Source organism: Parambassis ranga, chromosome 17 (genome assembly GCF_900634625.1).
Source record: "Parambassis ranga chromosome 17, fParRan2.1, whole genome shotgun sequence".
NCBI lineage: Eukaryota > Metazoa > Chordata > Actinopteri > Ambassidae > Parambassis > Parambassis ranga.
The window spans coordinates 18,929,257-18,952,697 of NC_041037.1; the positions used below are offsets into that span (position 1 = coordinate 18,929,257).

Below are 23,441 nucleotides of genomic sequence, written 5' to 3' on the forward strand. Positions count from 1 at the left end.
TCTTCATTCTGACAGCTTCATGTTTGTCAGTAAATGATGTAAAAGTTGATGGCTGTGTCTGTGTTGACTCATCAGTGAGTGTGATGCAGAGGAGTCTTCCGATGAGGAATATTGAAGGGGGTGAGTTCAAACAAAGTTCCTCTCCGAAGTTAGTGTGAGATCATGTTCATCATTTGTTTGTGTTTATCTGGAAGTAATTTGTATGTTTTTTTGGTTCCTCCCAACAGACAGCAACAAAAAGCCAGTCTGCAGAACAAGGGAAGTCAGAGGACACGTCCACCTGAGGAAGGCCTGGATGGATGTTTCTTATCCATGTCAACATAAGTTTGAGTTCAAATAAACAAAGTAGCCTATGCATGTAACAGAGTTCGAGTATTAAGTACATTAGATCCCAAAAATCTGAGGTGCACTCTAAACTACACTCTAAAATTCCGATGTATCAGAAACTCACTTACATAGAAGGATCTGAAAAGTTTTGAATGCTGTGATTTTGTCACATTTCTTCAATTGTTCTCATGCTGCTCACAAGCCACCAGTACATCCGTGGAACCTCTGGAAACCTCTGGTGATGAGCCATCGAACTCCTGGATAGGAAGACACAGCAGTTCCACCACTGTCAAATACTTGCTAAACATAAGATCCTAATTGAAACATGATACAGTGGTATGCAAAAGTTTGGGCACCCTATCATTTCATGATAATTTGCTCTACCTTCCTAAGAGAAGATCACAGCGACGAGGTTTGTTTCCTCCAGAGATGCAGACATCTGAGTGTTTTCCAGATTGACATCCTTAGAGTAGAGATTTATTATAATAAAATTTAATGTAAAAAATGTAATGTGCAAAAGTGTTGGCACCCTTTTTATCACATTCATTTCAAGACCTGTAGGGTTTATAAAGCAGGTTGAAGCACAAAACTGCTTTGATTAGCTTGTTAGATCTTCAGTTACAAAGACAGCTGGAATCAATCATGAAAAAGCTGTTTAACATAGGTAACTGCTGCTGTACTTGTCCTAGGTTCTTTCTTAGAGAGTAGACACATGGGGGCCTCTAAACAGCTCTCCGCTGACCTAAAACAAAGATAATTCATTATCATGAATTAGGAGAAGGGTACCAGAAATGATGTGAAAGGTCTGGACTGTCTGTCTCCACTCCCAGAATGTAGTGCAGGAATGGAAGAGCACAGGAGTAGCCACTGTAAAGGATAATATGTGGTAGGCACAAATAAAGATAAGACTGAACTCCATGAGAAGAACTTATTGCCTACATTTTGGTGGAGCCTGAACCCCCTTAAGAGCAACAGAGGCAAGAAAAATTCCCTTTTAACAGGAAGAAACCTTGAACAGGACCCGGCTCATAAGGAAGAACCTTCCTGCTGACAGTCGGCCGGGTGGAGGAGAAGAAGAGGGAGACAGGACAGAGAGGATGAAGGAGAGAGAGAGAGAGAGAGAGAGAGGAGCAAACATGCACAGACATCATACACAGAGAACACACATGACAGGTTGTTGATGTGATCAAGCAAGATGAATCAGTGATTATATTACAGTAGATATATCATCAGTTAATAAATAGTAACAGTAGTTTAATGCTACACAGACACCGGTGTGGTCAATAAGCACTGGAATATTCAGGGGCCGGACTGCAGGTCTGAAGTTGCTACCATCCTTCGTGGCCTCACATATCCCAAGATGCTTTGCGCGCTTATTATATATATTATATTGAAACCCTTAGGATTATTATTTTGAAATTTGCTGACTTTTGAAATGCACATATAAAAATGGCTCTATAGCGCCCCCAACGCGTAGCCCCTCTGGCCGGTTTGACACAGGATTATGAAAATTGGCACACATGTATCACCTCAAGACGCACAAAAAAGTCTCTTGGACCCCCCCTCCAAACCCAACAGGAAGTCCACCATTTGAAGGTTTGTGGCCATTTTGGCGATGTGTGACCCTGCTGCCAAACTTTTCACGCCTCGCATACTTCATCGGATTGAGCTGAAATTCGCCGTGTCCACTCAGGACACCATAGGGAATAGACGCATTCCAAAACTCTTACAAAAGTCTGACGGTGTGGCCGGGGCGTGGCCTCAAAGTTTGACCATTTCTGAGGACACAGAAAGTCTCTATAACTTCTTTGTTTTCTGTCCGATCTGTACGAAATGTCACATGTATGATCAGAGTCTGATGACTGGTCGATTAAATATTTATCATCTATATTTTTATGAGCATTTGTATTTTGTTAAATTCACTTTTTAATTAATATTTGTTTACCATATTATAAAATAGGCTCATTTCATATAGTATCTCTCATGTGTTAATTTCATACGGAGCACTTTGAAGGCCGCTGCCTGACAGCCTGAGAGCAGGGCCTGATTGTCCCGTTCCTTAGCAACGGTTGCTAACAACACTTCAGACAGCTGCCGCTGCGGTGTACTGGTGTCCTGCAAAGGTTCGGTGGGTTCCCAAGCGTACAGCTGGTCAGATAAACTTTTATTTATTCTTACACAGCACAACACACACATTTCACACACCTGATATAGTTTAGCTAAGTACGAGCAAGCTAAATATTTGATGTCTTCTGTAACAGCTAGCAAGACATGCTACGTTAGCATTTTGGTTATTTTGATGACCTGTGTATTTAAAATTAGATTTCAATATCTTAAATAGACTAAATAGGAATCGTGACAGAGGACAATGATATTTCCATTAAGACATTCGTTCATGTTTTCTTGTTTAAAGATTTGGCTGCATTTGGTGTAAACATGTCTCGAAGAAGGTCGTCCTCGAGCACAGGTGGCACAGGTGATGTGTGTTTTTTTGTTTTTAAATCTTGTAATTATTATCAGTTGTATTGTTGTTTGGTTGAAATATCTGTAATGTTAAATAACGTTTTTAAACAGAGTTAGAGAAAGCCAAACTTGAGGACCTGCAGAGACGAGTGAGGACCATGGAGAGAGAGAATGAGGCCTACAACCGCAAGACCCAGAGACAAATCTACAAACAAGAGTGAGCGCACTTACCATACTGTAACTCACACACTGTATTTGTGTGTGTGTGTCTATTGTATATCTGATCACATGTTGACTTGGATGAAGGCAGGAGATTGAGAATCTGCTGAAGGAGCAGGAGGAGCTCCGTGAAAAGCTCAGCGCGTGTAAGAGGCGCAAAGAGATGAAGACTGAGGACATCCAGCGTCTTCAGAAGCTGCTCCAGCATAACCATGCTTTGGATGAAGAGCTAGAGAGAGAGAGGCAAAAACAAAAGGACTTGCAGAGAAAGGTCTGACTGTATATCGTGTATGTATTTCATCATTTCATGTTGATTCATATTTTTTACTTTTGACTTTAATGCGGGCAGATTTCAAACCTGGAGTCCGAGATGATGGAAGCGAGAAGAGGAGCTGTCAGTCTCTGTGTTAGGTCAGAGGTACAGAGCACTCAGAAATCTGTGGAAGGAGAGCTGCACAGAGTGAGTCATCAAACTCATTGCTACAGCATAAACAAACAAAACAAAGCCATTCTGTTGTTTACTTTATGTTCATCTCTGTCCAGGCCACCACTAAACTCAATGAGCAGTTAGCAAAAAACAGCCATCTGAAGGAGAAGCTGCAGAGTCTTCTTAATGAGCGTCACCATTTCCAGCAGCAACACAACAAGCTGAACAAGGTTACAACTCTTATCATATCATCACCATGGGCACATTGTTGATTTCTCCTTCAACACTTTATTAGCAGATATATTTGTATCGCAGGAACTGCAGGAACTCCACAAGAAGAACGCAGAAGTTACCAACCAGATCAGCGCTGCTAACGAAGAAAGGTGAGCTCCTGAGACAGCCAGTTGTGTTAAATGGAAGGAAACCTCTGAGATGTTGCAGCTCATATCTGGAACTGGTATACATAAGGGTGGAGGCTCAGTCCAAGCTGACCGTGCTGAGGGAGACAGCGGAGAAGGAACACGCTCACTTTAACGCTGAGATGAAGGAACTGGAGCGGGTTATTGCACAGCAGAGCAGCCTGAAGAACTTCATGAGCGTCAAGGGCAGCGAGAGGAGCGACCACAAAATGGGAACCAGGCAATGTAAGAGGCAGGCGGCCCGCATGATGTTGTAGCTAATGTGTCTAAAGTTTTAGCAGTGCTAACAGTTCCAATAATTGTATCATTCATTTTTCATCAATGCAAAAAGCCACAGCGGAAAAGGACAAAAGTACAAACAACATGTGTTTCTCAGTAGAATTCATGTAGCAGGCAATAATGTTGCACATACAATACAGTTACACATTTGTGTGTCCTTGTGTCATTGTGAATACAGGCACTAAGACTAAAGAGAATAATGAATGATAAACATGAATGATAAACATAACATTGTGATGCTAATGCTAACCCTGCTGATGAAGATGAGACTGGCGCCTCACTGATGTGAATCTGATGTGTTTTGTGTTTCTCAGTGTCAGAGCTGAAGGAGCAGAGGAGGGGGGACTCACAGGACGTGTCTCTGGACGTTCTGGAGGACATGTTTAGGAAACTTCAGACTGTGACAAGAGAGGACAACCTGGACCTGCTGGTGACCAGGTTCATCCAGGGTGAGTCTCATATTCTGCACACAGTTTATGTCAGGATTATAATCCTCTTGCATTTGTACATGAGTACATTCAGACCCCGTTCAGTCTTGTGTAATCAATCAGAACAGCACAAAAATCCAGTTAAAGCTGGATTAGATAGATCCACCTCACAGAGGTGGATTGAGCTGGGTTTGCTAAAATCTGGCTAAGGTCTGAACACGAATGTGGCTAGCGACATCATACTTCTGGGTTCATGGGGACAGTATCTGGGTCACGCCATGTGTAAAACATCCACTGAACTACCAAAGATTGAACTACCAGATTTGATCCCGCTCTAGCTAGACCAACTTTCTCCAGTCAGAAGGGGGTCTCATTAAATGGAAACACACTGTATCTCCCTGCTGTATTATGTATTGTATTGTTTCCCCCTGTAGGTGAGGAGGAGAACTTTGCTCTCTTCAATTTGGTGAACGAGCAAAACAAAGAGATTGATGTATTAAAGAATGAAATTAGCCAGGTGAGTTTGATTTGAAGGTCTCACACATTACAATGAACCTGTTGATGAAGATTCTCAGTCATCCGGGTCATTTTTATTCAGTTGGTTAAAGCAAAGCTACTGGACCTGTAGAAATTCTACAAGTCCAGTTGCCTTGCTGCAACCTTCTGAATTACATTGAAGACAGTGGTTTGCTGGGTCATTTATTTATGTATTTGTGCTGTGAATGAGTTTAGATCCAAACAAACATGGAGCAGGCTGAAGCCAAAGGTCGGCAGCAGGAGCAGGATTATGACTCTCGGCTAAGAGACGTCCAGGAGAGATTAAAGGAGGCCGAGTCTCAGGCAGAGGATTATGAAGACCAAGCCACCATCATCAGCAAAGTCCTGGAACAGATTAAAACAGGTTTTTTTCACAACCTTGTGACTTCCAGCTGTTAAATCGAGTCATCAGTTAGAACATTGATACTCGAATACTTGATATTCCTCCCTCTCACAGGAGTAAACAGCACCTTCTCCAGCCTAGAGTGTGACCGCTCACTGATTGATGACATGGTGGGCTCCTCCACAAGCGTCACCGACAACAACATCATGTCCTACCTGGGTTTAGTGGAACAGAAGACAGATGAGCTGCTCACCATCCAAGCGTTCCTCAGATCTAAAGTCTGCTACCGCTGCTTGTGTTTTCTCACTAATATTTGTACATGTTTTCATTTCTGAACCTGAAATACAGTTTGTTTCTATAATATTTATCATTCTTACAGGATGCAGAAAAGGACTCTGATCCAGACGAATTCACTTTGGTTCAAGATCCAGAAGGTGCTGCTGTCAACAGGTCAGACTTTAGATCACTTCATTCTGACAGCTTCATGTTTGTCAGTAAATGATGTAAAAGTTGATGGCTGTGTCTGTGTTGACTCATCAGTGAGTGTGATGCAGAGGAGTCTTCCGATGAGGAATATTGAAGGGGGTGAGTTCAAACAAAGTTCCTCTCCGAAGTTAGTGTGAGATCATGTTCATCATTTGTTTGTGTTTATCTGGAAGTAATTTGTATGTTTTTTTGGTTCCTCCCAACAGACAGCAACAAAAGCCAGTCTGCAGAACAAGGGAAGTCAGAGGACACGTCCACCTGAGGAAGGCCTGGATGGATGTTTCTTATCCATGTCAACATAAGTTTGAGTTCAAATAAACAAAGTAGCCTATGCATGTAACAGAGTTCGAGTATTAAGTACATTAGATCCCAAAAATCTGAGGTGCACTCTAAACTACACTCTAAAATTCCGATGTATCAGAAACTCACTTACATAGAAGGATCTGAAAAGTTTTGAATGCTGTGATTTTGTCACATTTCTTCAATTGTTCTCATGCTGCTCACAAGCCACCAGTACATCCGTGGAACCTCTGGAAACCTCTGGTGACGAGCCATCGAACTCCTGGATAGGAAGACACAGCAGTTCCACCACTGTCAAATACTTGCTAAACATAAGATCCTAATTGAAAACATGATTACAGTGGTATGCAAAAGTTTGGGCACCCCTATCATTTCATGATAATTTGCTCTACCTTCCTAAGAGAAGATCACAGCGACGAGGTTTGTTTCCTCCAGAGATGCAGACATCTGAGTGTTTTCCAGATTGACATCCTTAGAGTAGAGATTTATTATAATAAAATTTAATGTAAAAAATGTAATGTGCAAAAGTGTTGGCACCCTTTTTATCACATTCATTTCAAGACCTGTAGGGGTTTATAAAGCAGGTTGAAGCACAAAACTGCTTTGATTAGCTTGTTAGATCTTCAGTTACAAAGACAGCTGGAATCAATCATGAAAAAGCTGTTTAACATAGGTAACTGCTGCTGTACTTGTCCTAGGTTCTTTCTTAGAGAGTAGACACATGGGGGCCTCTAAACAGCTCTCCGCTGACCTAAAACAAAGATAATTCATTATCATGAATTAGGAGAAGGGTACCAGAAATGATGTGAAAGGTCTGGACTGTCTGTCTCCACTCCCAGAAATGTAGTGCAGGAATGGAAGAGCACAGGAGTAGCCACTGTAAAGGATAATATGTGGTAGGCACAAATAAAGATAAGACTGAACTCCATGAGAAGAACTTATTGCCTACATTTTGGTGGAGCCTGAACCCCCTTAAGAGCAACAGAGGCAAGAAAAATTCCCTTTTAACAGGAAGAAACCTTGAACAGGACCCGGCTCATAAGGAAGAACCTTCCTGCTGACAGTCGGCCGGGTGGAGGAGAAGAAGAGGGAGACAGGACAGAGAGGATGAAGGAGAGAGAGAGAGAGAGAGAGAGGAGCAAACATGCACAGACATCATACACAGAGAACACACATGACAGGTTGTTGATGTGATCAAGCAAGATGAATCAGTGATTATATTACAGTAGATATATCATCAGTTAATAAATAGTAACAGTAGTTTAATGCTACACAGACACCGGTGTGGTCAATAAGCACTGGAATATTCAGGGGCCGGACTGCAGGTCTGAAGTTGCTACCATCCTTCGTGGCCTCACATATCCCAAGATGCTTTGCGCGCTTATTAGGGCCCGAGCACCGAATGGTGCAAGAGCCCTATTGAAACCCTTAGGATTATTATTAGGGCCCGAGCACCGAATGGTGCAAGAGCCCTATTGAAACCCTTAGGATTATTAGGGCCCGAGCACGGAATGGTGCAAGAGCCCTATTGAAACCCTTAGGATTATTTTATTATTTTTTATTTTTTTTTTTTTCCCCTCCGAGATCGCATTTTTGGAGGCCTTAACATGCCCAAAAACTCACCAAACTTGGTAGAAAAATTCATTCGCCTGAAAAATTTTGAAATTTGCTGACTTTTGAAATGCACATATAAAAATGGCTCTATAGCGCCCCCAACGCGTAGCCCCTCTGGCCGGTTTGACACAGAATTATGAAAATTGGCACACATGTATCACCTCAAGACGCACAAAAAAGTCTCTTGGACCCCCCCTCCAAACCCAACAGGAAGTCCACCATTTGAAGGTTTGTGGCCATTTTTGGCGATGTGTGACCCTGCTGCCAAACTTTTCACGCCTCGCATACTTCATCGGATTGAGCTGAAATTCGCCGTGTCCACTCAGGACACCATAGGGAATAGACGCATTCCAAAACTCTTACAAAAGTCTGACGGTGTGGCCGGGGAGTGGCCTCAAAGTTTGACCATTTCTGAGGACACAGAAAGTCTCTATAACTTCTTTGTTTTCTGTCCGATCTGTACGAAATGTCACATGTATGATCAGAGTCTGATGACTGGTCGATTAAATATTTATCATCTATATTTTTATGAGCATTTGTATTTTGTTAAATTCACTTTTTAATTAATATTTGTTTACCATATTATAAAATAGGCTCATTTCATATAGTATCTCTCATGTGTTAATTTCATACGGAGCACTTTGAAGGCCGCTGCCTGACAGCCTGAGAGCAGGGCCTGATTGTCCCGTGTTCCTTAGCAACGGTTGCTAACAACACTTCAGACAGCTGCCGCTGCGGTGTACTGGTGTCCTGCAAAGGTTCGGTGGGTTCCCAAGCGTACAGCTGGTCAGATAAACTTTTATTTATTCTTACACAGCACAACACACACATTTCACACACCTGATATAGTTTAGCTAAGTACGAGCAAGCTAAATATTTGATGTCTTCTGTAACAGCTAGCAAGACATGCTACGTTAGCATTTTGGTTATTTTGATGACCTGTGTATTTAAAATTAGATTTCAATATCTTAAATAGACTAAATAGGAATCGTGACAGAGGACAATGATATTTCCATTAAGACATTCGTTCATGTTTTCTTGTTTAAAGATTTGGCTGCATTTGGTGTAAACATGTCTCGAAGAAGGTCGTCCTCGAGCACAGGTGGCACAGGTGATGTGTGTTTTTTTGTTTTTAAATCTTGTAATTATTATCAGTTGTATTGTTGTTTGGTTGAAATATCTGTAATGTTAAATAACGTTTTTAAACAGAGTTAGAGAAAGCCAAACTTGAGGACCTGCAGAGACGAGTGAGGACCATGGAGAGAGAGAATGAGGCCTACAACCGCAAGACCCAGAGACAAATCTACAAACAAGAGTGAGCGCACTTACCATACTGTAACTCACACACTGTATTTGTGTGTGTGTGTCTGTTGTATATCTGATCACATGTTGACTTGGATGAAGGCAGGAGATTGAGAATCTGCTGAAGGAGCAGGAGGAGCTCCGTGAAAAGCTCAGCGCGTGTAAGAGGCGCAAAGAGATGAAGACTGAGGACATCCAGCGTCTTCAGAAGCTGCTCCAGCATAACCATGCTTTGGATGAAGAGCTAGAGAGAGAGAGGCAAAAACAAAAGGACTTGCAGAGAAAGGTCTGACTGTATATCGTGTATGTATTTCATCATTTCATGTTGATTCATATTTTTTACTTTTGACTTTAATGCGGGCAGATTTCAAACCTGGAGTCCGAGATGATGGAAGCGAGAAGAGGAGCTGTCAGTCTCTGTGTTAGGTCAGAGGTACAGAGCACTCAGAAATCTGTGGAAGGAGAGCTGCACAGAGTGAGTCATCAAACTCATTGCTACAGCATAAACAAACAAAACAAAGCCATTCTGTTGTTTACTTTATGTTCATCTCTGTCCAGGCCACCACTAAACTCAATGAGCAGTTAGCAAAAAACAGCCATCTGAAGGAGAAGCTGCAGAGTCTTCTTAATGAGCGTCACCATTTCCAGCAGCAACACAACAAGCTGAACAAGGTTACAACTCTTATCATATCATCACCATGGGCACATTGTTGATTTCTCCTTCAACACTTTATTAGCAGATATATTTGTATCGCAGGAACTGCAGGAACTCCACAAGAAGAACGCAGAAGTTACCAACCAGATCAGCGCTGCTAACGAAGAAAGGTGAGCTCCTGAGACAGCCAGTTGTGTTAAATGGAAGGAAACCTCTGAGATGTTGCAGCTCATATCTGGAACTGGTATACATAAGGGTGGAGGCTCAGTCCAAGCTGACCGTGCTGAGGGAGACAGCGGAGAAGGAACACGCTCACTTTAACGCTGAGATGAAGGAACTGGAGCGGGTTATTGCACAGCAGAGCAGCCTGAAGAACTTCATGAGCGTCAAGGGCAGCGAGAGGAGCGACCACAAAATGGGAACCAGGCAATGTAAGAGGCAGGCGGCCCGCATGATGTTGTAGCTAATGTGTCTAAAGTTTTAGCAGTGCTAACAGTTCCAATAATTGTATCATTCATTTTTCATCAATGCAAAAAGCCACAGCGGAAAAGGACAAAAGTACAAACAACATGTGTTTCTCCGTAGAATTCATGTAGCAGGCAATAATGTTGCACATACAATACAGTTACACATTTGTGTGTCCTTGTGTCATTGTGAATACAGGCACTAAGACTAAAGAGAATAATGAATGATAAACATGAATGATAAACATAACATTGTGATGCTAATGCTAACCCTGCTGATGAAGATGAGACTGGCGCCTCACTGATGTGAATCTGATGTGTTTTGTGTTTCTCAGTGTCAGAGCTGAAGGAGCAGAGGAGGGGGGACTCACAGGACGTGTCTCTGGACGTTCTGGAGGACATGTTTAGGAAACTTCAGACTGTGACAGGAGAGGACAACCTGGACCTGCTGGTGACCAGGTTCATCCAGGGTGAGTCTCATATTCTGCACACAGTTTATGTCAGGATTATAATCCTCTTGCATTTGTACATGAGTACATTCAGACCCCGTTCAGTCTTGTGTAATCAATCAGAACAGCACAAAAATCCAGTTAAAGCTGGATTAGATAGATCCACCTCACAGAGGTGGATTGAGCTGGGTTTGCTAAAATCTGGCTAAGGTCTGAACACGAATGTGGCTAGCGACATCATACTTCTGGGTTCATGGGGACAGTATCTGGGTCACGCCATGTGTAAAACATCCACTGAACTACCAAAGATTGAACTACCAGATTTGATCCCGCTCTAGCTAGACCAACTTTCTCCAGTCAGAAGGGGGTCTCATTAAATGGAAACACACTGTATCTCCCTGCTGTATTATGTATTGTATTGTTTCCCCCTGTAGGTGAGGAGGAGAACTTTGCTCTCTTCAATTTGGTGAACGAGCAAAACAAAGAGATTGATGTATTAAAGAATGAAATTAGCCAGGTGAGTTTGATTTGAAGGTCTCACACATTACAATGAACCTGTTGATGAAGATTCTCAGTCATCCGGGTCATTTTTATTCAGTTGGTTAAAGCAAAGCTACTGGACCTGTAGAAATTCTACAAGTCCAGTTGCCTTGCTGCAACCTTCTGAATTACATTGAAGACAGTGGTTTGCTGGGTCATTTATTTATGTATTTGTGCTGTGAATGAGTTTAGATCCAAACAAACATGGAGCAGGCTGAAGCCAAAGGTCGGCAGCAGGAGCAGGATTATGACTCTCGGCTAAGAGACGTCCAGGAGAGATTAAAGGAGGCCGAGTCTCAGGCAGAGGATTATGAAGACCAAGCCACCATCATCAGCAAAGTCCTGGAACAGATTAAAACAGGTTTTTTTCACAACCTTGTGACTTCCAGCTGTTAAATCGAGTCATCAGTTAGAACATTGATACTCGAATACTTGATATTCCTCCCTCTCACAGGAGTAAACAGCACCTTCTCCAGCCTAGAGTGTGACCGCTCACTGATTGATGACATGGTGGGCTCCTCCACAAGCGTCACCGACAACAACATCATGTCCTACCTGGGTTTAGTGGAACAGAAGACAGATGAGCTGCTCACCATCCAAGCGTTCCTCAGATCTAAAGTCTGCTACCGCTGCTTGTGTTTTCTCACTAATATTTGTACATGTTTTCATTTCTGAACCTGAAATACAGTTTGTTTCTATAATATTTATCATTCTTACAGGATGCAGAAAAGGACTCTGATCCAGACGAATTCACTTTGGTTCAAGATCCAGAAGGTGCTGCTGTCAACAGGTCAGACTTTAGATCACTTCATTCTGACAGCTTCATGTTTGTCAGTAAATGATGTAAAAGTTGATGGCTGTGTCTGTGTTGACTCATCAGTGAGTGTGATGCAGAGGAGTCTTCCGATGAGGAATATTGAAGGGGGTGAGTTCAAACAAAGTTCCTCTCCGAAGTTAGTGTGAGATCATGTTCATCATTTGTTTGTGTTTATCTGGAAGTAATTTGTATGTTTTTTTGGTTCCTCCCAACAGACAGCAACAAAAGCCAGTCTGCAGAACAAGGGAAGTCAGAGGACACGTCCACCTGAGGAAGGCCTGGATGGATGTTTCTTATCCATGTCAACATAAGTTTGAGTTCAAATAAACAAAGTAGCCTATGCATGTAACAGAGTTCGAGTATTAAGTACATTAGATCCCAAAAATCTGAGGTGCACTCTAAACTACACTCTAAAATTCCGATGTATCAGAAACTCACTTACATAGAAGGATCTGAAAAGTTTTGAATGCTGTGATTTTGTCACATTTCTTCAATTGTTCTCATGCTGCTCACAAGCCACCAGTACATCCGTGGAACCTCTGGAAACCTCTGGTGACGAGCCATCGAACTCCTGGATAGGAAGACACAGCAGTTCCACCACTGTCAAATACTTGCTAAACATAAGATCCTAATTGAAAACATGATTACAGTGGTATGCAAAAGTTTGGGCACCCCTATCATTTCATGATAATTTGCTCTACCTTCCTAAGAGAAGATCACAGCGACGAGGTTTGTTTCCTCCAGAGATGCAGACATCTGAGTGTTTTCCAGATTGACATCCTTAGAGTAGAGATTTATTATAATAAAATTTAATGTAAAAAATGTAATGTGCAAAAGTGTTGGCACCCTTTTTATCACATTCATTTCAAGACCTGTAGGGGTTTATAAAGCAGGTTGAAGCACAAAACTGCTTTGATTAGCTTGTTAGATCTTCAGTTACAAAGACAGCTGGAATCAATCATGAAAAAGCTGTTTAACATAGGTAACTGCTGCTGTACTTGTCCTAGGTTCTTTCTTAGAGAGTAGACACATGGGGGCCTCTAAACAGCTCTCCGCTGACCTAAAACAAAGATAATTCATTATCATGAATTAGGAGAAGGGTACCAGAAATGATGTGAAAGGTCTGGACTGTCTGTCTCCACTCCCAGAAATGTAGTGCAGGAATGGAAGAGCACAGGAGTAGCCACTGTAAAGGATAATATGTGGTAGGCACAAATAAAGATAAGACTGAACTCCATGAGAAGAACTTATTGCCTACATTTTGGTGGAGCCTGAACCCCCTTAAGAGCAACAGAGGCAAGAAAAATTCCCTTTTAACAGGAAGAAACCTTGAACAGGACCCGGCTCATAAGGAAGAACCTTCCTGCTGACAGTCGGCCGGGTGGAGGAGAAGAAGAGGGAGACAGGACAGAGAGGATGAAGGAGAGAGAGAGAGAGAGAGAGAGAGGAGCAAACATGCACAGACATCATACACAGAGAACACACATGACAGGTTGTTGATGTGATCAAGCAAGATGAATCAGTGATTATATTACAGTAGATATATCATCAGTTAATAAATAGTAACAGTAGTTTAATGCTACACAGACACCGGTGTGGTCAATAAGCACTGGAATATTCAGGGGCCGGACTGCAGGTCTGAAGTTGCTACCATCCTTCGTGGCCTCACATATCCCAAGATGCTTTGCGCGCTTATTAGGGCCCGAGCACCGAATGGTGCAAGAGCCCTATTGAAACCCTTAGGATTATTATTAGGGCCCGAGCACCGAATGGTGCAAGAGCCCTATTGAAACCCTTAGGATTATTAGGGCCCGAGCACCGAATGGTGCAAGAGCCCTATTGAAACCCTTAGGATTATTTTTTTATTTTTTTATTTTTTTTTTTTTCCCCTCCGAGATCGCATTTTTGGAGGCCTTAACATGCCCAAAAACTCACCAAACTTGGTAGAAAAATTCATTCGCCTGAAAAATTTTGAAATTTGCTGACTTTTGAAATGCACATATAAAAATGGCTCTATAGCGCCCCCAACGCGTAGCCCCTCTGGCCGGTTTGACACAGAATTATGAAAATTGGCACACATGTATCACCTCAAGACGCACAAAAAAGTCTCTTGGACCCCCCCTCCAAACCCAACAGGAAGTCCACCATTTGAAGGTTTGTGGCCATTTTTGGCGATGTGTGACCCTGCTGCCAAACTTTTCACGCCTCGCATACTTCATCGGATTGAGCTGAAATTCGCCGTGTCCACTCAGGACACCATAGGGAATAGACGCATTCCAAAACTCTTACAAAAGTCTGACGGTGTGGCCGGGGAGTGGCCTCAAAGTTTGACCATTTCTGAGGACACAGAAAGTCTCTATAACTTCTTTGTTTTCTGTCCGATCTGTACGAAATGTCACATGTATGATCAGAGTCTGATGACTGGTCGATTAAATATTTATCATCTATATTTTTATGAGCATTTGTATTTTGTTAAATTCACTTTTTAATTAATATTTGTTTACCATATTATAAAATAGGCTCATTTCATATAGTATCTCTCATGTGTTAATTTCATACGGAGCACTTTGAAGGCCGCTGCCTGACAGCCTGAGAGCAGGGCCTGATTGTCCCGTGTTCCTTAGCAACGGTTGCTAACAACACTTCAGACAGCTGCCGCTGCGGTGTACTGGTGTCCTGCAAAGGTTCCGTGGGTTCCCAAGCGTACAGCTGGTCAGATAAACTTTTATTTATTCTTACACAGCACAACACACACATTTCACACACCTGATATAGTTTAGCTAAGTACGAGCAAGCTAAATATTTGATGTCTTCTGTAACAGCTAGCAAGACATGCTACGTTAGCATTTTGGTTATTTTGATGACCTGTGTATTTAAAATTAGATTTCAATATCTTAAATAGACTAAATAGGAATCGTGACAGAGGACAATGATATTTCCATTAAGACATTCGTTCATGTTTTCTTGTTTAAAGATTTGGCTGCATTTGGTGTAAACATGTCTCGAAGAAGGTCGTCCTCGAGCACAGGTGGCACAGGTGATGTGTGTTTTTTTGTTTTTAAATCTTGTAATTATTATCAGTTGTATTGTTGTTTGGTTGAAATATCTGTAATGTTAAATAACGTTTTTAAACAGAGTTAGAGAAAGCCAAACTTGAGGACCTGCAGAGACGAGTGAGGACCATGGAGAGAGAGAATGAGGCCTACAACCGCAAGACCCAGAGACAAATCTACAAACAAGAGTGAGCGCACTTACCATACTGTAACTCACACACTGTATTTGTGTGTGTGTGTCTGTTGTATATCTGATCACATGTTGACTTGGATGAAGGCAGGAGATTGAGAATCTGCTGAAGGAGCAGGAGGAGCTCCGTGAAAAGCTCAGCGCGTGTAAGAGGCGCAAAGAGATGAAGACTGAGGACATCCAGCGTCTTCAGAAGCTGCTCCAGCATAACCATGCTTTGGATGAAGAGCTAGAGAGAGAGAGGCAAAAACAAAAGGACTTGCAGAGAAAGGTCTGACTGTATATCGTGTATGTATTTCATCATTTCATGTTGATTCATATTTTTTACTTTTGACTTTAATGCGGGCAGATTTCAAACCTGGAGTCCGAGATGATGGAAGCGAGAAGAGGAGCTGTCAGTCTCTGTGTTAGGTCAGAGGTACAGAGCACTCAGAAATCTGTGGAAGGAGAGCTGCACAGAGTGAGTCATCAAACTCATTGCTACAGCATAAACAAACAAAACAAAGCCATTCTGTTGTTTACTTTATGTTCATCTCTGTCCAGGCCACCACTAAACTCAATGAGCAGTTAGCAAAAAACAGCCATCTGAAGGAGAAGCTGCAGAGTCTTCTTAATGAGCGTCACCATTTCCAGCAGCAACACAACAAGCTGAACAAGGTTACAACTCTTATCATATCATCACCATGGGCACATTGTTGATTTCTCCTTCAACACTTTATTAGCAGATATATTTGTATCGCAGGAACTGCAGGAACTCCACAAGAAGAACGCAGAAGTTACCAACCAGATCAGCGCTGCTAACGAAGAAAGGTGAGCTCCTGAGACAGCCAGTTGTGTTAAATGGAAGGAAACCTCTGAGATGTTGCAGCTCATATCTGGAACTGGTATACATAAGGGTGGAGGCTCAGTCCAAGCTGACCGTGCTGAGGGAGACAGCGGAGAAGGAACACGCTCACTTTAACGCTGAGATGAAGGAACTGGAGCGGGTTATTGCACAGCAGAGCAGCCTGAAGAACTTCATGAGCGTCAAGGGCAGCGAGAGGAGCGACCACAAAATGGGAACCAGGCAATGTAAGAGGCAGGCGGCCCGCATGATGTTGTAGCTAATGTGTCTAAAGTTTTAGCAGTGCTAACAGTTCCAATAATTGTATCATTCATTTTTCATCAATGCAAAAAGCCACAGCGGAAAAGGACAAAAGTACAAACAACATGTGTTTCTCAGTAGAATTCATGTAGCAGGCAATAATGTTGCACATACAATACAGTTACACATTTGTGTGTCCTTGTGTCATTGTGAATACAGGCACTAAGACTAAAGAGAATAATGAATGATAAACATGAATGATAAACATAACATTGTGATGCTAATGCTAACCCTGCTGATGAAGATGAGACTGGCGCCTCACTGATGTGAATCTGATGTGTTTTGTGTTTCTCAGTGTCAGAGCTGAAGGAGCAGAGGAGGGGGGACTCACAGGACGTGTCTCTGGACGTTCTGGAGGACATGTTTAGGAAACTTCAGACTGTGACAGGAGAGGACAACCTGGACCTGCTGGTGACCAGGTTCATCCAGGGTGAGTCTCATATTCTGCACACAGTTTATGTCAGGATTATAATCCTCTTGCATTTGTACATGAGTACATTCAGACCCCGTTCAGTCTTGTGTAATCAATCAGAACAGCACAAAAATCCAGTTAAAGCTGGATTAGATAGATCCACCTCACAGAGGTGGATTGAGCTGGGTTTGCTAAAATCTGGCTAAGGTCTGAACACGAATGTGGCTAGCGACATCATACTTCTGGGTTCATGGGGACAGTATCTGGGTCACGCCATGTGTAAAACATCCACTGAACTACCAAAGATTGAACTACCAGATTTGATCCCGCTCTAGCTAGACCAACTTTCTCCAGTCAGAAGGGGGTCTCATTAAATGGAAACACACTGTATCTCCCTGCTGTATTATGTATTGTATTGTTTCCCCCTGTAGGTGAGGAGGAGAACTTTGCTCTCTTCAATTTGGTGAACGAGCAAAACAAAGAGATTGATGTATTAAAGAATGAAATTAGCCAGGTGAGTTTGATTTGAAGGTCTCACACATTACAATGAACCTGTTGATGAAGATTCTCAGTCATCCGGGTCATTTTTATTCAGTTGGTTAAAGCAAAGCTACTGGACCTGTAGAAATTCTACAAGTCCAGTTGCCTTGCTGCAACCTTCTGAATTACATTGAAGACAGTGGTTTGCTGGGTCATTTATTTATGTATTTGTGCTGTGAATGAGTTTAGATCCAAACAAACATGGAGCAGGCTGAAGCCAAAGGTCGGCAGCAGGAGCAGGATTATGACTCTCGGCTAAGAGACGTCCAGGAGAGATTAAAGGAGGCCGAGTCTCAGGCAGAGGATTATGAAGACCAAGCCACCATCATCAGCAAAGTCCTGGAACAGATTAAAACAGGTTTTTTTCACAACCTTGTGACTTCCAGCTGTTAAATCGAGTCATCAGTTAGAACATTGATACTCGAATACTTGATATTCCTCCCTCTCACAGGAGTAAACAGCACCTTCTCCAGCCTAGAGTGTGACCGCTCACTGATTGATGACATGGTGGGCTCCTCCACAAGCGTCACCGACAACAACATCATGTCCTACCTGGGTTTAGTGGAACAGAAGACAGATGAGCTGCTCACCATCCAAGCGTTCCTCAGATCTAAAGTCTGCTACCGCTGCTTGTGTTTTCTCACTAATATTTGTACATGTTTTCATTTCTGAACCTGAAATACAGTTTGTTTCTATAATATTTATCATTCTTACAGGATGCAGAAAAGGACTCTGATCCAGACGAATTCACTTTGGTTCAAGATCCAGAAGGTGCTGCTGTCAACAGGTCAGACTTTAGATCACTTCATTCTGACAGCTTCATGTTTGTCAGTAAATGATGTAAAAGTTGATGGCTGTGTCTGTGTTGACTCATCAGTGAGTGTGATGCAGAGGAGTCTTCCGATGAGGAATATTGAAGGGGGTGAGTTCAAACAAAGTTCCTCTCCGAAGTTAGTGTGAGATCATGTTCATCATTTGTTTGTGTTTATCTGGAAGTAATTTGTATGTTTTTTTGGTTCCTCCCAACAGACAGCAACAAAAGCCAGTCTGCAGAACAAGGGAAGTCAGAGGACACGTCCACCTGAGGAAGGCCTGGATGGATGTTTCTTATCCATGTCAACATAAGTTTGAGTTCAAATAAACAAAGTAGCCTATGCATGTAACAGAGTTCGAGTATTAAGTACATTAGATCCCAAAAATCTGAGGTGCACTCTAAACTACACTCTAAAATTCCGATGTATCAGAAACTCACTTACATAGAAGGATCTGAAAAGTTTTGAATGCTGTGATTTTGTCACATTTCTTCAATTGTTCTCATGCTGCTCACAAGCCACCAGTACATCCGTGGAACCTCTGGAAACCTCTGGTGACGAGCCATCGAACTCCTGGATAGGAAGACACAGCAGTTCCACCACTGTCAAATACTTGCTAAACATAAGATCCTAATTGAAAACATGATTACAGTGGTATGCAAAAGTTTGGGCACCCCTATCATTTCATGATAATTTGCTCTACCTTCCTAAGAGAAGATCACAGCGACGAGGTTTGTTTCCTCCAGAGATGCAGACATCTGAGTGTTTTCCAGATTGACATCCTTAGAGTAGAGATTTATTGTAATAAAATTTAATGTAAAAAATGTAATGTGCAAAAGTGTTGGCACCCTTTTTATCACATTCATTTCAAGACCTGTAGGGGTTTATAAAGCAGGTTGAAGCACAAAACTGCTTTGATTAGCTTGTTAGATCTTCAGTTACAAAGACAGCTGGAATCAATCATGAAAAAGCTGTTTAACATAGGTAACTGCTGCTGTACTTGTCCTAGGTTCTTTCTTAGAGAGTAGACACATGGGGGCCTCTAAACAGCTCTCCGCTGACCTAAAACAAAGATAATTCATTATCATGAATTAGGAGAAGGGTACCAGAAATGATGTGAAAGGTCTGGACTGTCTGTCTCCACTCCCAGAAATGTAGTGCAGGAATGGAAGAGCACAGGAGTAGCCACTGTAAAGGATGATATGTGGTAGGCACAAATAAAGATAAGACTGAACTCCATGAGAAGAACTTATTGCCTACATTTTGGTGGAGCCTGAACCCCCTTAAGAGCAACAGAGGCAAGAAAAATTCCCTTTTAACAGGAAGAAACCTTGAACAGGACCCGGCTCATAAGGAAGAACCTTCCTGCTGACAGTCGGCCGGGTGGAGGAGAAGAAGAGGGAGACAGGACAGAGGATGAAGGAGAGAGAGAGAGAGAGAGAGAGGAGCAAACATGCACAGACATCATACACAGAGAACACACATGACAGGTTGTTGATGTGATCAAGCAAGATGAATCAGTGATTATATTACAGTAGATATATCATCAGTTAATAAATAGTAACAGTAGTTTAATGCTACACAGACACCGGTGTGGTCAATAAGCACTGGAATATTCAGGGGCCGGACTGCAGGTCTGAAGTTGCTACCATCCTTCGTGGCCTCACATATCCCAAGATGCTTTGCGCGCTTATTATATATATTATATTGAAACCCTTAGGATTATTATTTTGAAATTTGCTGACTTTTGAAATGCACATATAAAAATGGCTCTATAGCGCCCCCAACGCGTAGCCCCTCTGGCCGGTTTGACACAGGATTATGAAAATTGGCACACATGTATCACCTCAAGACGCACAAAAAAGTCTCTTGGACCCCCCCTCCAAACCCAACAGGAAGTCCACCATTTGAAGGTTTGTGGCCATTTTTGGCGATGTGTGACCCTGCTGCCAAACTTTTCACGCCTCGCATACTTCATCGGATTGAGCTGAAATTCGCCGTGTCCACTCAGGACACCATAGGGAATAGACGCATTCCAAAACTCTTACAAAAGTCTGACGGTGTGGCCGGGGCGTGGCCTCAAAGTTTGACTATTTCTGAGGACACAGAAAGTCTCTATAACTTCTTTGTTTTCTGTCCGATCTGTACGAAATGTCACATGTATGATCAGAGTCTGATGACTGGTCGATTAAATATTTATCATCTATATTTTTATGAGCATTTGTATTTTGTTAAATTCACTTTTTAATTAATATTTGTTTACCATATTATAAAATAGGCTCATTTCATATAGTATCTCTCATGTGTTAATTTCATACGGTGCACTTTGAAGGCCGCTGCCTGACAGCCTGAGAGCAGGGCCTGATTGTCCCGTTCCTTAGCAACGGTTGCTAACAACACTTCAGACAGCTGCCGCTGCGGTGTACTGGTGTCCTGCAAAGGTTCGGTGGGTTCCCAAGCGTACAGCTGGTCAGATAAACTTTTATTTATTCTTACACAGCACAACACACACATTTCACACACCTGATATAGTTTAGCTAAGTACGAGCAAGCTAAATATTTGATGTCTTCTGTAACAGCTAGCAAGACATGCTACGTTAGCATTTTGGTTATTTTGATGACCTGTGTATTTAAAATTAGATTTCAATATCTTAAATAGACTAAATAGGAATCGTGACAGAGGACAATGATATTTCCATTAAGACATTCGTTCATGTTTTCTTGTTTAAAGATTTGGCTGCATTTGGTGTAAATATGTCTCGAAGAAGGTCGTTCTCGAGCACAGGTGGCACAGGTGATGTGTGTTTTTTTGTTTTTAAATCTTGTAATTATTATCAGTTGTATTGTTGTTTGGTTGAAATATCTGTAATGTTAAATAACGTTTTTAAACAGAGTTAGAGAAAGCCAAACTTGAGGACCTGCAGAGACGAGTGAGGACCATGGAGAGAGAGAATGAGGCCTACAACCGCAAGACCCAGAGACAAATCTACAAACAAGAGTGAGCGCACTTACCATACTGTAACTCACACACTGTATTTGTGTGTGTGTGTCTGTTGTATATCTGATCACATGTTGACTTGGATGAAGGCAGGAGATTGAGAATCTGCTGAAGGAGCAGGAGGAGCTCCGTGAAAAGCTCAGCGCGTGTAAGAGGCGCAAAGAAATGAAGACTGAGGACATCCAGCGTCTTCAGAAGCTGCTCCAGCATAACCATGCTTTGGATAAAGAGCTAGAGAGAGAGAGGCAAAAACAAAAGGACTTGCAGAGAAAGGTCTGACTGTATATCGTGTATGTATTTCATCATTTCATGTTGATTCATATTTTTTACTTTTGACTTTAATGCGGGCAGATTTCAAACCTGGAGTCCGAGATGATGGAAGCGAGAAGAGGAGCTGTCAGTCTCTGTGTTAGGTCAGAGGTACAGAGCACTCAGAAATCTGTGGAAGGAGAGCTGCACAGAGTGAGTCATCAAACTCATTGCTACAGCATAAACAAACAAAACAAAGCCATTCTGTTGTTTACTTTATGTTCATCTCTGTCCAGGCCACCACTAAACTCAATGAGCAGTTAGCAAAAAACAGCCATCTGAAGGAGAAGCTGCAGAGTCTTCTTAATGAGCGTCACCATTTCCAGCAGCAACACAACAAGCTGAACAAGGTTACAACTCTTATCATATCATCACCATGGGCACATTGTTGATTTCTCCTTCAACACTTTATTAGCAGATATATTTGTATTGCAGGAACTGCAGGAACTCCACAAGAAGAACGCAGAAGTTACCAACCAGATCAGCGCTGCTAACGAAGAAAGGTGAGCTCCTGAGACAGCCAGTTGTGTTAAATGGAAGGAAACCTCTGAGATGTTGCAGCTCATATCTGGAACTGGTATACATAAGGGTGGAGGCTCAGTCCAAGCTGACCGTGCTGAGGGAGACAGCGGAGAAGGAACACGCTCACTTTAACGCTGAGATGAAGGAACTGGAGCGGGTTATTGCACAGCAGAGCAGCCTGAAGAACTTCATGAGCGTCAAGGGCAGCGAGAGGAGCGACCACAAAATGGGAACCAGGCAATGTAAGAGGCAGGCGGCCCGCATGATGTTGTAGCTAATGTGTCTAAAGTTTTAGCAGTGCTAACAGTTCCAATAATTGTATCATTCATTTTTCATCAATGCAAAAAGCCACAGCGGAAAAGGACAAAAGTACAAACAACATGTGTTTCTCAGTAGAATTCATGTAGCAGGCAATAATGTTGCACATACAATACAGTTACACATTTGTGTGTCCTTGTGTCATTGTGAATACAGGCACTAAGACTAAAGAGAATAATGAATGATAAACATGAATGATAAACATAACATTGTGATGCTAATGCTAACCCTGCTGATGAAGATGAGACTGGCGCCTCACTGATGTGAATCTGATGTGTTTTGTGTTTCTCAGTGTCAGAGCTGAAGGAGCAGAGGAGGGGGGACTCACAGGACGTGTCTCTGGACGTTCTGGAGGACATGTTTAGGAAACTTCAGACTGTGACAGGAGAGGACAACCTGGACCTGCTGGTGACCAGGTTCATCCAGGGTGAGTCTCATATTCTGCACACAGTTCATGTCAGGATTATAATCCTCTTGCATTTGTACATGAGTACATTCAGACCCCGTTCAGTCTTGTGTAATCAATCAGAACAGCACAAAAATCCAGTTAAAGCTGGATTAGATAGATCCACCTCACAGAGGTGGATTGAGCTGGGTTTGCTAAAATCTGGCTAAGGTCTGAACACGAATGTGGCTAGCGACATCATACTTCTGGGTTCATGGGGACAGTATCTGGGTCACGCCATGTGTAAAACATCCACTGAACTACCAAAGATTGAACTACCAGATTTGATCCCACTCTAGCTAGACCAACTTTCTCCAGTCAGAAGGGGGTCTCATTAAATGGAAACACACTGTATCTCCCTGCTGTATTATGTATTGTATTGTTTCCCCCTGTAGGTGAGGAGGAGAACTTTGCTCTCTTCAATTTGGTGAACGAGCAAAACAAAGAGATTGATGTATTAAAGAATGAAATTAGCCAGGTGAGTTTGATTTGAAGGTCTCACACATTACAATGAACCTGTTGATGAAGATTCTCAGTCATCCGGGTCATTTTTATTCAGTTGGTTAAAGCAAAGCTACTGGACCTGTAGAAATTCTACAAGTCCAGTTGCCTTGCTGCAACCTTCTGAA

At 42.3% G+C, this 23,441-nt stretch overlaps 6 long non-coding RNA genes across 6 annotated transcripts; all 6 read left to right on the forward strand.

Annotated features, from left to right (window-relative positions):
* The first annotated feature begins 3,756 nt into the window (after positions 1 to 3,756).
* LOC114450255 (uncharacterized) lies at positions 3,757 to 4,498 on the forward strand. The gene is made up of 3 exons (XR_003672064.1): positions 3,757 to 3,819; positions 3,905 to 4,080; positions 4,449 to 4,498. It is a non-coding gene; the product is annotated as an uncharacterized LOC114450255 (long non-coding RNA).
* Positions 4,499 to 9,906: 5,408 nt separating this feature from the next.
* Positions 9,907 to 10,648, forward strand: LOC114450242 (uncharacterized). Its single transcript, XR_003672055.1, has 3 exons — positions 9,907 to 9,969; positions 10,055 to 10,230; positions 10,599 to 10,648. It is a non-coding gene; the product is annotated as an uncharacterized LOC114450242 (long non-coding RNA).
* Positions 10,649 to 14,706: 4,058 nt separating this feature from the next.
* On the forward strand, positions 14,707 to 15,256 carry LOC114450215 (uncharacterized). The gene is made up of 3 exons (XR_003672051.1): positions 14,707 to 14,781; positions 15,044 to 15,106; positions 15,205 to 15,256. It is a non-coding gene; the product is annotated as an uncharacterized LOC114450215 (long non-coding RNA).
* Positions 15,257 to 16,059: 803 nt separating this feature from the next.
* On the forward strand, positions 16,060 to 16,801 carry LOC114450248 (uncharacterized). Its single transcript, XR_003672058.1, has 3 exons — positions 16,060 to 16,122; positions 16,208 to 16,383; positions 16,752 to 16,801. It is a non-coding gene; the product is annotated as an uncharacterized LOC114450248 (long non-coding RNA).
* Positions 16,802 to 20,624: 3,823 nt separating this feature from the next.
* Positions 20,625 to 21,163, forward strand: LOC114450377 (uncharacterized). Its single transcript, XR_003672075.1, has 3 exons — positions 20,625 to 20,689; positions 20,952 to 21,014; positions 21,113 to 21,163. It is a non-coding gene; the product is annotated as an uncharacterized LOC114450377 (long non-coding RNA).
* An 804-nt stretch (positions 21,164 to 21,967) lies between these two features.
* LOC114450257 (uncharacterized) lies at positions 21,968 to 22,709 on the forward strand. Its single transcript, XR_003672065.1, has 3 exons — positions 21,968 to 22,030; positions 22,116 to 22,291; positions 22,660 to 22,709. It is a non-coding gene; the product is annotated as an uncharacterized LOC114450257 (long non-coding RNA).
* Positions 22,710 to 23,441: the final 732 nt, after the last annotated feature.